This window comes from Pleurodeles waltl, chromosome 3_1 (genome assembly GCF_031143425.1).
Source record: "Pleurodeles waltl isolate 20211129_DDA chromosome 3_1, aPleWal1.hap1.20221129, whole genome shotgun sequence".
In the NCBI taxonomy this organism is placed as follows: Eukaryota; Metazoa; Chordata; class Amphibia; order Caudata; family Salamandridae; genus Pleurodeles; species Pleurodeles waltl.
In genome coordinates, this window is record NC_090440.1 from 1,317,170,577 (window position 1) to 1,317,187,465 (window position 16,889).

The following is a 16,889-nucleotide window of genomic DNA, read 5'->3' on the forward strand; positions in this document are numbered from 1 at the left end:
AGGCTCTGCGCTCTTCCGCTTTCGATAGTTACGGAGGGTGATGCACATGTGCGATAAATTGTTCCTATATAACCGATTGAGTGCTTTTTTAAATTTAGATTGTAACATATATAGTATGAAATGCTGGCTATATCAATTGTTTCTGCTACAAAATAGAGGGATGAAGAGATGGATACATTTGATATGATCCTTGCCTGTTCCAACATGGCGACCACATTTATAATTGGTAATGTTTGAATTTTCTGCTACAAGGAGAACGTAGAATTTGTGTCCTGATTGGACACTTTGTCCTTTAAATGGACGCGCGGCAAATGCTTTAGGTTTGCTCATATCCACGGAGAATGCCAAGTGGGGTCGCAAGCAGAGGCTCGGACACATAGGCAATAACGCATGAAAGCACTTATACTTTTCGTTGAAGACTACTGGTCAAAGCGCGATGTGCGAGATTTCTTCTTAAGCATTCTAGATTTTGAGTATAGTAGGAGGATGTATGGTCTTTGTCTATTCTTAGGAGTTGTGAGTTGGGGTTGATATACTTAATACTATTTTCTCGTTAGCGGAGATGGTTAGTTGATGTGAGGTTCTGCATATAGGGAACATTCTCATGGTTAGGAACAATGTCACAGAGGTTAAAGGACAATGCATTTATAGGACATAGTGGAAATGGAGATATGATTGACACGTAAACATTCCTGAAATTATGTGTCTGGAGATTTTAATTTTTTATATGACTAATATGTTTTGATATATAGTTTGGTGGGTCAAAAATAAATTAATTTGTTAGAAAGAACTATTGTAAATTTTAACAGTTTACCTTAAAGCTGACTTTCATTCTTCTGTTGTTCGCTTTGTTTAGATGTGTGCCAGCAAAACACTTATCGTGTACATTCCAACCTTGGAGACTCCAGTATGAAAACATAAAATTGGATGTGTGCCATTCTGGGATCTTGCTGTAATAACTTTTGAGGAAACTTTGAGGTTGGTGCATCTGTAGTCTGTGGTCACACATCGGACAATACATACAATTGATAATATGCATTTTGTTTTGTGGATATTTTTCTTATTTTCTGTCCCAGTTTTGTGTTTTTTGGAACTATGATGGATATTGAAATGGAAACAAGGTACACTCGGTATATAGGCCTTTTACTGCATGGGTCTTTAGGGTCTTAACTGTTGCATGTTTCGCTCCTATATAATGAATTGTGGTCTATGGATGTTGACTATCACAGGGCTTTTCTCTTTGAGGCCTATCTTTCGGTTTAGCATGCATTTATGGATGTTGGAGCACACTTTCCGTAAACGTTTGTCTTACAATTGTTGGAATAATGATGTTCTGTGGGACACCAGGTGTTTGTTTTTTAGATAATTCTTGTAGTGTGATGTTTGTCATTTGGTGTTTTGAGGATCAAAATTCTTAATTATTTGTGATTTAATAGAAGAAGTTATTTAATACTATTCTTTCATGTTACCATTCTATCAGCCTTGAAAAAGTCCTGAAACAAGACAAAACACGTGTCGGCTGAAGCTTACATCCATTGTCTTGGAATTTTCGAAGTGTGAACATTTGAGATCTGTTATCACTTTGGAATCAAATTGGACATGAATGGCTATGTTTTTCACATTGTTTATATTTTTGTATGAGATTATGTATTTGTAAATATGTATATTTAACAAAAGATATGTTATATGTTATAACTGTGAATATGAACTAGTAAAGACAATAAGTACTTCTAAAATATACACCCAGGTGCCTTTATCATTGACTTCTTATTGTATTCCCTTTTATATCAATGCATTTTATATAAAGATTTACTTGACCTTATTAATTATTATTCTTTATAATTAGATGTTTAACATATGAGGTATGGTGTGCTCCACTATTTTGTTTTGTGATTAACTGGTTTTGCCTTTTGATTCCAGTGTATACATGTTGGCAACAGATGTATTAGTGTATGAGCACCACAAACACTTACAATCTGAACTGAGAATTTGAGGAATGTGCAGCTAAATAGCCACAGTTGCCTTTTGTATTTTCAGTTTACAACTAGACGTGATCTTGCTGCTTCTTTTCGCCCAAAGATTTTGGAATCTTCGATGTAACTTTACACTGACATGCACACTCACATACACCCGCACATGCACAGTACACACACTGTCACCACACCCACACGTCAAAAACACACACAGAAACACAGCACCGGCCCAGTCACACACAATACACACAACATCACAACAAGACCAAAACCACACTATCAATACATTGGCAAGCACTCACAATAGACACTACCCAGGAGCGCATCACACATACAACACAACATGCAACCAACTGGGAACTAACACCCAATCACACAACTTACCAGTCTATCATACCGTGCACTAAACAGGCACATGCACACAGAAACCCATCACAGCAACAAACACTTGTCACCACAAACACCACTCAATACCATGACAACAACATTTTACATGCCCATCACCCAACACACACCTATTACTGGGTGACAAAAGCTCTGCACACAACCTCACTTACTGCCCAAACAATGCAGGTACCACAAGCACCACACACAGATAAATAGTGACACACAACCAATGTCAGCCAGGAACATCTACCCTAGGAAAAGAAATGTATGACAAAGATGTAAACTCAACACCAACAACGGGTTGGTTATAATATATTTAGAAAAAACTAATGTAAAAGTCAAAGGCCATAAGCCTTTGTACCATAGGTGCAAGTTTTTGTTCACACAATGCACATATGGGTACCTCAAACTTGACTCCTGAATGCCGTGTAACCTCCACAGGTAGGGGCATCAAGGGGGCAGGCAGACACCTCAGGTATTATCTTGTGGGAGAGATGAGGGGGGTGGGGGCATTGGGGCTTAGGCTTGGGAGGGGGGTCCTTTGGGATTTGGCCTTGGAGGGGGTTGTTTAGGCTTAGGGGAGGGTTGGGTTTTCTTGGGAGGGGTAGGCTTCTTGGTGGGGGGGAGGGGCATGGATACTTGCTGGGCAGATAGGTGAGGCCTTGGAGGTGGAAGGACTGGACCTGGGGAGGGAAACCGGATGTTTAGGAGTCTCACAAGGGTGAAGGTGGGGTAAGGGCAAACTCTGAAAGGAGAGCTTTCTTACACTGGGATGGTCATAGCAAAAAGGTTTGGGTGTAGAGGGAGTCGTTGTCTGAGGTGTTTGTGTGGATGTCTTGGGTGCATGTTTGTGGGAAGTATGCTTGTGGGTGTCCATTGGGTGGGTGAGTGAGGGTGTTTATGTTTGGAATGAGGGGGGTTGGTGGTGGGCGAGTGACTCTGGGGTTGTGACTGCAGGCATTGTGGATGTGCTTCATGTAGGAGAGTCACTGGTTGTGGTGTCTGCAGGTGTGGTGACGGGTGGATGTCTGAAGGTGTGCTGTGGTGGTGTCTGTGGGTAGGATAGGTGTAGTGGCTGGATCTGTGAATGTTGGTGTGGTGTCTGCAGGTGTGCGGGCTGTGATGGTGGGGGTGTCAGGGCAGGTTGTCACTGTTGCTGTGTGTGCATCTGAATTTTGCTTGTGTGCATGCCGGTGGTGTCTCTTCTGGTGCTTATGTTTGTCTGAGCTAACCCTGGATGTTGAGGTGTGTCCATACCTGTCTGTGTGCTTTGGCTGGAAGAGGGGTTTGGAATCGGTAAGAGGGGGGATGGTAGACAAAGGGTGACTGGCTGCCTTCAGTGTAGAGGCCAGAGCCTGAAAGGATCTCTGTAGGCCGGCCAGTGCACCGTGAATGCTCTCCATGAATGCATCACTCTGTTGTATCTGAGTTGCCAGTCCCTGGATGGCTTTTGCGATGGTCGACTGACCCACAGAGATGGACCTCAGGATGTCAATAGCCTCCTCACTGATGGCAGCAGTGCTAACAGGGGCTGGGCAGAGGTGCCTGTGGCATGGAGACGCCCACCCACTTGTGTGAGCGGGCATGGCCAACTAGGTGGGGAGCTACAGGGAGGGTGGTGGTGGAAAGGGGGGTTGTGGACGGAGATGGTGTTGGGGTGCTCCCAGATGGGTCCGCCACTGCCAGGGAAAGTCCACTGTAGGAGGATTCTGAAGATGATGACGTCAGGACTGGAGGCCCCGTGGCCAGCAGCTTCCTCATTCGGCTGTGCCCCTGTCTCCTTTGCTGCCGAAGCTGGAAAACAGAGCGAGAGGTAGGGTCATCACATTCTTTTCATACACTTACATCAACCTATACACATCATGATCATTACATCTAGGTGTACTACACCCCCAAGTAGAACTAGGTTGGTGCCAACATCATGGCACAACATACAATCCACACCCCTATATAGCAACTTTCACACACCACATAAGTCACCTATTTTACAACAATGCCATCCCATCAGTACAGCTATCACACTAACCACTCCATCTCAAACTGACATGGCAACTTGATTTTGGGTCCCTATCCACAGCATCATTGTACAACAACAATCAAGCTATGGGAAATAGTGGTAACATTAATTTCCACATAGCACAGACACCAAATCTACACATGATCATAACATGACCTGATGTCATGTTCCCGGAAAGGAACCTCATCAAATTCTAAACACAAGACCGCATGTAGCATACAAGCCAAGAACATTTCATGTCGGTGTTTACAACCTTCAAAATTGAAATGTCTCACATGCACTTCTCTATTTGGCATATCCAAATTTGGAGTATGAAGGAGTCTAAATCCATGATACCAACACATTTGTTGTAGAAAAGGATTATATAGACTTTGTGGACCTACTCGTCTTAGTCATTCTCCACCTGAAAACAGTCATGTACACTTATAGGGGCCTACTTTGCCCAGAGGATTTACCCACAGACAACCGCAGGTAGCATACCAACACCTTTAATACAATGGACACCTGTCATGTGCATGAAGGCAACATACCGTTCAACTAATCATGATGAGTTGTAACATCAATAGCCCATTATTTAAGTGGGAGCATCGCTCTCCACACTTTTTAGACATGAGTAATCTTATATCCTTATACGAAAATTTCAATGCCATAAACCACTTCTGAGGTTACCATGATGAAGACGTACACCTTGAGGCAAGCCAAATGACTGACTACACATACCATTCCACCAACATGTGAATGTGAACTACCACACCTGCAACACAATTAAGCCAGTACAAACAAAAGGATTCCACACAAGCCTTCAAAACATATAGCAAAAGTAAATATGTTTAAGTTGCATCACAATGTTGATATATGGCAGAACCTAACAATGTACACATCATCTTGGCAAAAAACAGTGTAGATTGTACCTATTAATAAGATGCCTTGGCATATTTTGGATGCCCACAACACATTGGATTAGGAAATTGCTGTGTAGCTACTTACAATCCAAAGAACATGTATGTGGTACTAATATTCTGAGCTCTTATATCAAGGAAATGAGTTGCACTAGGAGACTAGTTATACCACCATGGTTTCCAACGTGCATGATGTCCATTCTGATGAAACATTACAGGTACCAATGTATAGTCCTCACTTACCAATCGGGACACCTTACAGAGTAAGTGTAGCAAGTGTGGCATATGAAATGTCAGATTAAGATCACAGCTTCACAATACGTTGACACTCATTTGAAACCTCAGGAATAGTAGGACTGTTTTTAACTTGTCATACTCTATGTTGCACTTGGAGTGGATCAAGTGGCATTGGAATGGATAGAGGGCAAAGACCAGGACAACTTACCATCGGGATATTGGAAGGATCTGTAGGTGGCAAGGATCAACCAGCAGGGTTAAGCAGAGCAGTATAGTGGTACACATATGACACAGTCACATGTGCATCATCATATGCTTATGTACAGAAGGGATAACCTAGGTGAATAATATGTCCCTATACACAATACTATGTGCGCACCTGTGTACCAAGGTTGAGGACTGTACATCTGGGTGTTCCTAGGAGACATTTTACCTTTTGCACTTACCACATTGTCACAGCTTGGAGTCTTTCATATCTTACTCCTACCTGGCAGAGGGATGTAAATGAGTATAGTCAGTACTTACCCCCTTGTGGCTGCTGTGCTACCCACAAATGCCAATCCAACTCGTGTTAGGCCATTAGGGGGGAGTCAAGGGCCAACCAGCACCCCTTCCTCCTTGAGAGGACATCCCCAGCTGGGCCTTTGCTGTCTTCTGGGTCCAGCATCTCCGGTCCTCCCACCCCTTCCTACAGTGAGTGCTCCATTGGCTCTGGATCCCAAGGGTCAGCACTTTCTTGGCAGTGGCACACCAGATCCCCTTTTTCTGATGGGCGTTGACCTGAATGGATGACACAGACGAGGAGAAAGTCATGTCCACATGCTTAATTCCAAAACAAATAGGCTGAAAACTTGTTAGCGCAAGTAGCCAAATATACCCTTCCCCACACTTTAAACTCTTTTTCAAATTACCATCTGCAGTCAGGCCATATGTGTAGTGGAGTCAGGCATACACCATGCATTACCAGTACCAGGTGTTGGCTAGAAACATATGACTAGACCACAAGAATGTCCTTAAAATGATATATCTCAGCAACTATTTGTCACACCAACATTATTGTTAATGCTGTAATGTCTATTTGTAGAGCAGGGTACATACATCACACACCACCTACTATGTATCAGGGGTAATAATCTTTCTATGCACATGTGCACATGTCCTTCTACCCACACATAATAGCTCATTCCTTCATTGCTGCACATTTCATCTACATCATCATACACTCTACCTTTCACCCATTGGTATCGCATTGGGCTCGCCTGGTCCTCTGGTGCACCATATAGCGGTCTATACATGGGTAGGACTTCTTGTACAAGCTTGCCCAGCTCTTCTGGAGAGAAGACAGGGGCTCTATGACCTGCAGAACATGGCATGATTGCTCCCATAGGCAGTACACAGCAGCTCAGGTCGTGGAGGTCTTGCTGTTGCAGTGTCAGGAGTCAAGTGAGGGATTCTGCAGAAGATAGCGGTCGTGCCTGCCACACACAGGACCGTCACCGCCGGTGGACGTCACCATTGGCCCAAGTCTGCCAAAGGCAGCAATGTGTTCCAATGGCAGTGTCCACTGCAGTTGTAACCGCCTACCGCCATGATGACATCTGCGGGCGGAGTCGGGTCACTTCCTGATGTCCAGTACAGTAGGTCAGGCAGCTGCCATTTTAGGGCTCATATATGTACAATGAAGTAAAGAAAGGTGCGTAATTTCTTTTAAAAATCGTATATACGATAATGTGTTAAGTGCTGGCTTTCTGTCTACAAGTATCAATGTGCATGTCATTAGCAGAAGTGAAAGGTATTTTGGGTTATGTACATGAAACAGTGTTGTCACTTTACTAATGACAATTTGAACATAGTATAGGTGCAACAAATGTGTTACTTATCGACTAGGTTGATGTAACTTTTAATGTCAGTGACCTGTATCTCCGCTTAAAGAACATGCAAGGGTTTAGGGGATCTGAATACAGTAAACTTTCATATTTTGCCTAGCTATGTGCTGAATACCACATATTCACTGTTTCATGTGACTTGATTTAGAAATATTTGTCATGTTGGTGTGATCATACTTCTGTATAGATTGAGTCATTCACATACGTTCTGGTGTTGCCCACATAGTTACCCTGGCCTGAGGAGAGAAAGACAACACCCAGTTTACCGTCCACTAGCAGACCTGCAGATTATGGAGGAGTGACATATTATCCAAATATATTGTCTGGATAGGCATACAACTATGGATCTATATAGTCAGTTGGAGCCAGATCTAATGCCTGTCATTCGGAATCCCAGTAGCATACTTCACATTATTCAAGTCATGTCAGTGCTGCACTTCCTGGCCACTGGGTCCTTTCAAACTACAGTGGTCCTAACTGCAGGGATGTCTCAGCCCATGTTCAGTCTGGTTTTAAAGGCTGTATTGTCTGCATTGTTAAAACACCTGGACAACTACAGTAGATTTTCCCTACATGAGGATGTGGCCCATGTAAAGGCAGGTTTTTATACTTTGGGACACATTCCACATGTGGTTGGAGCCATAAGTGGCACCTATTTAGCCTTGGCCCCCCAAGTGCTAATGAACAGATATACAGAAACAGGAAAAACGTTCTCTCTATGAACGTCCAAGTGGTTTGTTTGGCTGACCTCGACGTTTTACAAGTATGTGCAAAGTATCCTGGATCAGTCCATGATTCCTTCACTATGCCGAACAGCAATATGCCACTGCTGATGACACAACTATACACAGAGAGGGCCTGGCTGGTTGGTAAGTCATATGTTGTGTGTAACTTTTTCCTACTACCATATATGTAGATGTCCAAGATTAAAGTTTGGATTGGTGTAACTATACCTTACAGGGGACTCTGGCTATCCAAACCATCCGGGTTATTGACACCAGTGAGGTACCCAACCACGCCAGGGGAAGTCTGCTTCAGTGAGGACAAGGTGTGTCATGGAGTGGACTTTAGGGCTCCTGAAGGCAAGAATTTGCAGCATAAACAAGTCTGGAGGAGCCCTCCTCTTCTCGCCCTACAAGGTATGTCAAATAATTGTTGCCTGCTGCATGCTCCACAACCTTGCCCTGAGATGTCTGATACCATTCATACCAGATGAGGGCGAGCCAGCAGAGCTTGTGGATTGAAATGCAGATTTGTCAAGTGAGGATGAGCATGATGATAATGAAGCTGGAGACATCCGGGCAGATGTCATCAATCAGTACTTCAACTGACTCAAGGTATGTGATGTTACAATAGAGATTCCATGGGGTATTGTTGAGGTTACGCGTGCCACGTAGTGTTCTTTTTACCACCATCAGTTAGGTCTTAAGTGCCTCCAAAGCCCATGACTCAGATACGCATGCAGATTGTTACTTGGAGTTGTTTACAGAACTGTTATGTGTATAGTCTATTGTTTCAAAAATGCGCAATCAAAGTCACATTTGTAGTTTTGAACTGGCAATGTGATGTATGTGTTCCACTCTGGCCTATACCTTATCTTTGTCCATCACAGTTTTGCAGAGTGGCTGTTTGGCTCATCCTCATTTGGCAATCTCAGACAGTGAGGAATTGCTGACTGAAATGAGAAGTGGACATGGATTAAACCAGGTAAAGTCTAGCATGATATTTGTGGTGCGTGAGTTTTATGCCCAGACTGTCAAAATTGGATTGAAGTGTCCTAATCCACAATCCGGTTTGGTATTGGAGGTGGCTCGAATGGTGCCATGTGTGTGTCCATTTGTGTCTAACACATGTCATAATGTGGTATCCAGATCCCCTGCAATCATTATGCTTATGTGTTTCCTCATTGCAGACCAATGTGCATGTGTCTGAAGACTGACATTGGTGAGTGGCAAATTTACAGATACCTGTCCATGGTAATTGGAAGGTTCGGTGACTGGGGAGATTAGTACTGACCTCTGTCTGTTTCATGGGGTATGGTCATTTGGAAGCTAAGCTTTGTGTATGTGATAAGGCTTTAGCTGGTGATACATTGAACCAATCTGTCTGCCTCCTTGGATGGTGAAAGACAGACATGTCCCTAACATCTGTATTCTGTGGATTGGTAGTGAATAACACCTAAGCTGAAACACTGAAGTTCACAGCAGTACTTCACTATGTGCTGATTGCCATTCTCCAAATAAGTATATGGAGATGTACAATACCAGTGATTTGTGTCATGTCTATCTTACAATCCCAATGCTATATGTATCCAGGTTATCTAGTACGTGTGTGATGACCATAACAAAGGTTTAACATTGGAGAAGAACGTTTTGCTACAATAGGTGTCACACATGGAAGTTGTATAGGGTTGCTGCATCACACTTTCACAGGATTTGTGGTTAACTGGTATTTATTGGGGACTGCACAACATAATGAGTGATTTGAAACAAAAATAACACAAAGTTAATAGTGAAGGGTTCAATCATGGTGGATGAAATCATCAGGGTAGCTGCTACACCATTTGGCAACGCAAGTTCAGTGCCCTTGCACCCTAGGAAAATGGAGTTATGTTTCAAGGGGAACCAATCAGGAGAAGTTCACTTCCTGGTAGTGGGTTTGGTCTTGACATCTGCTCCTGGATGTCTGGGTGGATGTCCACGGTTGCAGGGGGGGGGGGGGGGTTCTTCTGCTACAAATCCAAAACTTGAAGAAGCCTTTTCGCTTGACATGGACTGCTTGTAGTCCTTTTTTTTTTTTTTTTTTTTTTTTACATCTCCATGTTATTAAACAACTCTGCATTTGTTTTTGCTCAGTTTTATAGCCACCTATATGTTAATTATTATTGCCATTAGGACTCCATGTTTTATGATGGACTGCATTTGCATTGGGATGGAGTCGGGTCACATTATTGGCACTTCTGTAGTACACTAACTACACTAGTGTCATTTTGGTACTTAACTGTAACTAGTACAGTGTTATATGTGTATGTTGTCTCATTGATATAAAAGTGATTTAAATCATTGAAACACATATCCTAATTAGGTTCGCAGGGGCCATACTTGTGCTAGATTTTTCAGATTGGCTCATTACATAAGGTGAATTTGTAAACACATTCAACCAAAGGGGTATTGTGGCCATGAGTAACGGCTATTTGTTACTCCCCACAATGGAATATATAAGTTATCACGCAATGAATATAAATAAAACATATTTACCCAGTACACAGTTTGCCCAAAATGTGGCATGAATTTAACCCTTCTTACTTTGGGCACCTTGCGTTACTGGGAGCTCAAGTATAGTTGCTCAGATAAAGAGGAAGTGTCTAAGCCTTGAGTTATTTTTTAGGACAATTTTTTGCAAGAATAGATGCTGTTTGTATATGTGTCTATATTTTCTTATTTCGAAATTGAAAAAAGTAATAATGGAAACTACATTTTTAGCTGATGGATAAGTTGTTTCATTTTTTGGTCTCACCTAAAGACCTCTTTAAATTCGTTGTTGCCGAAGACCTATTGTCGGGCTAGTGGCATTATCCTTTTTTGTGGGAGTGCTGTTTACTGCATAGTTATAATGGATTTGTCACAAACATACCTCCTTAAGTGGCATGGAGATGCCCAGACGTGTGTCCCATGCTCACTGTGTCACTGGAACCAGGCTGTACCTAGCTGATGAGACCATAACTAGTGTGAAACTCGTCTTGGGTTGCTTGTGTTTCGGTTTAGGGAGGACCAGTCCTGGCAGTTCAGGCTGCACTGTTCCCATGAGGAGAGTAGGGTCAAGTCTGATTTGCATATGGCTGGGTTCAAACTGAGGTGGAATGGTGAGCCAAAAAACTATGGGTTGGGATGGTACCTTGAATGATCGCCAGTGGTTAGACAAATTGTAAGCATTCCTCCCATCAATTTTTGGATGTTTCATTTACCATCCTAAGTGGCAGGAGTATGCCCAGGCGAGGGTCCCATGCTCACTGTGTGACTGGAACCAAGCTGTACCCAGCAGAGGAGCCAATAACTAGGGTAAAACCGGTCCTGGATTGCTTTTGCTCTGTTTCAGGGAGGACCTGGCAATTTGGGCTGGACTGTTCCCATCTGGAGCATGGTCAAGGCTGATTTGCATATTGCTGGGTCCAAACTGAGGTCACATGTTGAGCCAAAGAACAATGGGTTGGGATGCTACCCGGAGCGATGACCAGAGGTTCGACAAAATTGCAAGCATTCCTCCTATCGCTTTTTGTGTTTTTTCAAAATCCGCACATGGCCTAATTTTGAATGTTACCTGGGAAGAATAGCAGGTACCAGGGGAGTACTATTCACCTGTGGAACGGAGTCCATTTATCCATTTTACGATTGACAATGCTGTTAACTTTATTGCTAGGTGTATGCCCCTACCACATCCAGCTTCAAGTATTTTCATGGCGTGCTTAGGAGCCCCACTTCCCCTTTGTATCTGATCCCATTTCCATTTTTAGGTTGAGTGTAAGCGTACAACCTCTTGTATACTTTTAAGTATACTTCTTCTGTGGGCTTCCAGCTATTTCATGTGTTAGTTTCAGTGTCATTTAGAAATCCTTGCTTGCTAGTGGACAGTCATGCCTCTTTGTCCCTCCTTCTGTGTGGGAGCAGGGACCAACTACTCTATAATTACGGTTTGTCATGTTTATCTAGTCTGTAGAGGATTATTATTATTTTTTTTTAAACTTTGCTTCCTGCTCCTGTCCAGGGAAGCTTCCCTTTTCATTTGCAGAGCATTCTTGCTCTGAGGTTATCTGTAAACAAGGCTATAAATCAGACTTTTATCCTGATCACATTTGGTCTTTATGGGCTCTCTTCACCCTCTCTCAGCTGCCTGGCTCCAGCCCTTCTTTGGCTTGGATTTTCTTTACCACCTCTACCAGAGCTCCGCAATCCTTAGAGACAGTGCCCACTTCTGCTCTATACTGGGAATCCCACTCGCAGCTCCATCAGTGCACCTCAGTTCACACACTCCAAGCCCTCAGCAGTGCCACTGCCAGGAACACCACACACGCCATCTGCAAGAGCACTTCAGATTTTCCAGTCAGTACACTCTGCTGCTCCAGTACTATGACATCAGGCCCAGCTCCATCAGTGCACCTCAATTCACACGCTCCAAGCCCCTCAGCCGTACCAGAATCCCACACACTCTGTCTGCCAGAGCACCTCAGTTCTTAGTCAGTACACACTGCTGTTCCAGGACCGGTACCTCGGGGGGAGGTCCATCGGTGCACCTCAGTTCACACACTCCAGGCCCCCAGCCATGTCAGTGCTAGGAACCCCAGATACCCTGTCTGCCAGAGCACCTCAGTTATTCCAGTCAGTACTCTCGGCTGCTCCAGTAATCTATTCTTAGCTGCCATCTTTATTTTGGAGGGTCTGTTTCCCCTATCTCACTCCTTTCTTTCCTTTACTCTGTTTACTCTCAATGGCTTCTTTCTCCCCCACTTTTCTCTTTGCAGCTCCTAAAATCCACATGTTAACCATTTTGCTCATTCTTCCAACTGTTTATTTCTACTCTTCTCCCTTTTTTATTTCCCTCTTTCTCTTGCTACCTTCTTTTTCAAACTTGCAACAACTTGGTTATTTCTTTCCTGTTTTGTTCCTCTTTTTTTTCTTCATCAGGCGTCCCGTCTTTGACTTTTTTTCTCTCATCTTCATTCTTTCTTTGTCTTTTTTGCTCTGTGTTCCTACCAAAATTCCAGCCAACCATTTTCATTTTACTCCACTGCCCATGACACCATTACGAGTCCTCTCTATCTTTACTCCTGACTCCCTCTTTCTTTTCACCTTCCAGTGGTTCCCAAATGATATTTTTGTAATGGTGTTTTGAGAGTTACACTTTAATGCCAAAAGTTTATTTCTGATAAAGGTTTATACGATTATTGTATATGTTTTAAGATAAAAGAAAAAGGTAATTGGAAGTGATTTAGTCAAATGCTGGGCCACTGGAATTATATGGCAGGAAAAGTGAAATTATGTGAGTCAGGGTTGACCAATTTATGTGGCAAGAAAAGTCAGTTATGAATTTACAATGCCAATAGCAGTAACTCAAGAAATTGCGAGACCTATTGCATTGTAAATGCTTGTTTTAAAAACAATTGCCATCCATTTCCCTCGTATATCATGAATTACCTCCTGGAGACCATTGCCAGAATTTTGGGAAGGATGTTTCCTATAAGTCAAAAAATATCTCCAGTTGACCAGGGCCAGCATTTTGTCATGGGTGCCCCCTTAAGCCAAAAGTTCAGTGCAGTATCCCAGGGCCAATCAATCAGTATTTGTAAAGCGCGGCTACTCACCCATGAGGGTCTCAAGGTGGGTTTTGTCTGAGGTACAGGGGGAGGTTGTTCTAGCTCTTTGCTGCGGTGTAGGTTAAGGATCGTCCTCCGGCGGTGGTTTTGCAGATGTGAGAGAGGTTGGCCTGGGCCATCTGGGCGGAACAGAGGGATCTGGTGGGGGTGTGGAAGGAGGCGCAGTGTTTCAGGTAGGCTGGTCCTGCGTTGTGTATGGCCTTGTATGTGTGGGTGAGAAGCTTGAGGGTGATTCGCTTCTCGACCGGTAGCCAGTGGAGGGTCCTCAGGTGTTGGGAGATGTGTTCTCGGCAAGGGAGCTCCAGAATGAGTCTGGCGGCAGCGTTCTGGATGAGTTGTAGTTTTTTGATGTTCCTGGTTGAGGTGCCGGCATAGAGTGCATTGCAGTAGTCAAGCTTGCTAGTGACTAAGGTGTGGGTGACTGTCCTGCAACAGTCTGCTGGAATACATATGAAGATCTTCTGAAGTTTGCAAAGTGTGTGCCAGCAGGAGGAGGCGACCGAGTTTGCCTGGCTGGTCATGGATAGGAAGGAGTCGAGGATGATTCCTAAGTTGCAGGCGTGCTCAGTTGGTGCGGGGGGGGCGCTGACTGATGTGGGCCACCAGGAGTAGTCCCAAGCGGAGTTGGCGTTTCCAAAGATGATGAGCTCAGTCTTGTCGGAGTTGAGCTTGAGGCAGCTTTCTCTCATCCAGGTGGCGACGGCTTACATTCCTGAGTGTAAGTTCCTTTTGGCCGTGTCCGGGTCTTCAGTGAGGGAAATTAGTTGTGTGTCATCGGCATATGACACAATGTTCATACCGTGGCTTCTGATGGCAGCAAGAGGGGCCATGTGAATGTTGAACAGTGTGGGACTCAGTGAGGATCCTTCGGGACTCTGCAGTTGACTCCTGTGGGTCTGGAAGTGTAGGGCGTGGGTCTGACCGTCTGTGTGCCCCTGGAGAGGAAGGAGTGGATCCATTCCAAGGCTGTTTTGCGGATTCCTATGTCATGAAGTCTAGTGCGCAGAGTTCTGTGGGAGACAATGTCAAATGCTGTTGAGAGGTCGAGGAGTATGAGTGCTGTGGTGTGGCTGCGGTCTACAAGTAATGTGATGTCATCTGTGGCTGCCAGGAGGGCTGTCTCTGTGCTGTGGTTGCCGGACTGGGAGATGTCCAGGGAGTTGTTGGCCTCGATGAAATTCCGTAGTTGTGCATTGATTACTTTCTCCAGTATTTTGTCGGGGTAGGGTAGGACCGGAAATTCTTTCGTTCTGATGGGTTGGCCATAGCTTTCTTCAGGAGAGGACTGATTTCAATGTGTTTCCAGTCCTCAGGGAAGGTGCCCATGTTGATGGAGCAGTTGAGTGTGTTCCGTAGCTCGGGGACGATGGATGCGCTGGCCCTGATGTATATGTGGTGTGGGCAGGGATCCGAGGGGGCTCCGGAGTGGGTGCTGTTCAAAATGTTGACTGTTTCTTCTGTGGTGAGCACTGACCAGCTGTAGATGGTCTGGGAGGGTTCTGGGGGGGGTGGGTTGGTCACAGGTTCCGTTGCCAGGATTTTACGGGAGGAAGCTGTTGTAGATGTTCTGGATCTTGTTGTGGAAAAAGGAGGGGAGTGTCGCAGAGGTCCTGTGACAGGGGGCCAGAATTTTTTTTTTTTTTTGCTATGAATGTCCCCATATACTAAGAATTACTTTAAGCATGCAAGGGTATGCATTTTGGATGTTCCCAAATGCCAAGAATTACCTTTAGTCTGCTAGGGTATGCATTTTGCCATGGGTGACAACACCGGCCATATGCCATGAGTGCCCTTCCCTATAAGGTAAGGCTTACTACCTGAGTGCCCAGGCCAGGAACGCACTTGCAGTCATAACAACAACTGCATGGTCTTATTTCGACCTCATTTTCTCGTTTGACACTGTTCCATGCAGCAAGAGAGATATCATTGTATAATCCTAAATTATGGCATGAAAGTTCATAAAGATTTCAGCAACTGCTGAAACCAGTGAGCACTGTTAATCAAAAATCGTTGTTTTATCCCACCTATAAAAAGGACTTGCTTATGAGATTCTTCTCTGATATATATGGCTGAAATGCTTTAGAATTTTCATGTTTCTGTGTGTGGATGCAGTGGGGATTATCGCAGGCCATTTATTAATTAGCTGTAGTAGGTCATGTTTTGGGTGGAGTCCGGGACCTCGTGGCTGGCACCAGCAGTAGAAAGGGTTATCAGTAAGTATGGTACAAGAGGTTCAGCACTGAAGATCTGTTCAAAGAAGCCCCAAAGCTGAAGGGCAAGCATCTGGAACAGTCTTTAGAAATGGGGCAACCTCAAACTATTGGGGTTGCCCTTTCTTTGTGTGAGGAAAGATGTGGTTGAGTGGGAAGAATTACCCGCGCTACAGTCACTCCTCTCCCAATAATAGGGAAAAGGAACTAAAGAAGGTTAAGAGGGCCAGATATTCAGGGAGGAAGATACAAATTGGGAATACTAGCAGAATGGAAGAAATGTAAAGAATGTTGGTCTGTACTATCTTTAACTAGATCCAACATCAAATAGTAACATCTTCGTGCTCCCTTTTGATGAGAAAGCGTGGCTGCAATTATTTTTTGTTTTTTTTATTCTGTTAACTATTGTTTCTTTGCTTGTATTTTATGGCTTCTTTTTACTGTTGCCTGTTTTTCTTCCTGGGAAAAGGGGTGGGGGGAGTTGGTGAGGTGTCTTACTTCTTCCTCCCTTAGCACCTGAAGCCTGTTTATTGACAGCCATGGCATGGATGTGCCATTGGCCTGCCAAAGGCGAGCCTAATTGTGACCATCCGCAGCTGACCAAGGCAGAATATGTTGCCATACGAAATGGAATTTGAGAGATTTTTATGCTTATTCTCCTCCAAATATTCTCTGCGTGGCTATATTATTAACACTTATAATTGTAACACAAGTTCACTCAAGGTGTAAGATAGCAAATATTGTCCATTCTAGGTGTTATGATTGTGGCAAAATGTAGGGTCCTTTAAATGTCTTGTTGTTAACATAAAACCAATGGACTGACTATTGTGCTTCACTAATAGAGGATTTGGTCCCTTTGAATTGTGCAATAAGTAGGACTGCAACAGGAAAAGGGGTGGGAATAGTATTCATA

General features: G+C 43.9%; 1 protein-coding gene across 2 annotated transcripts in view; it reads left to right on the forward strand.

Moving 5' to 3' along the window:
• HSPBAP1 (HSPB1 associated protein 1) overlaps positions 1 to 16,889 on the forward strand; it is an 832,376-nt gene that overhangs the window by 13,029 nt on the left and 802,458 nt on the right. The window contains exon 2 of one of the 2 annotated variants that reach the window (XM_069224670.1): positions 857 to 978. The exons of the other annotated variant lie outside the window; for it this stretch is intronic. The gene's annotated coding sequence lies outside the window, so the exon portion shown is untranslated. The remainder of the gene's footprint in view (positions 1 to 856; positions 979 to 16,889) is intronic. 2 annotated transcript variants of the gene reach the window in all.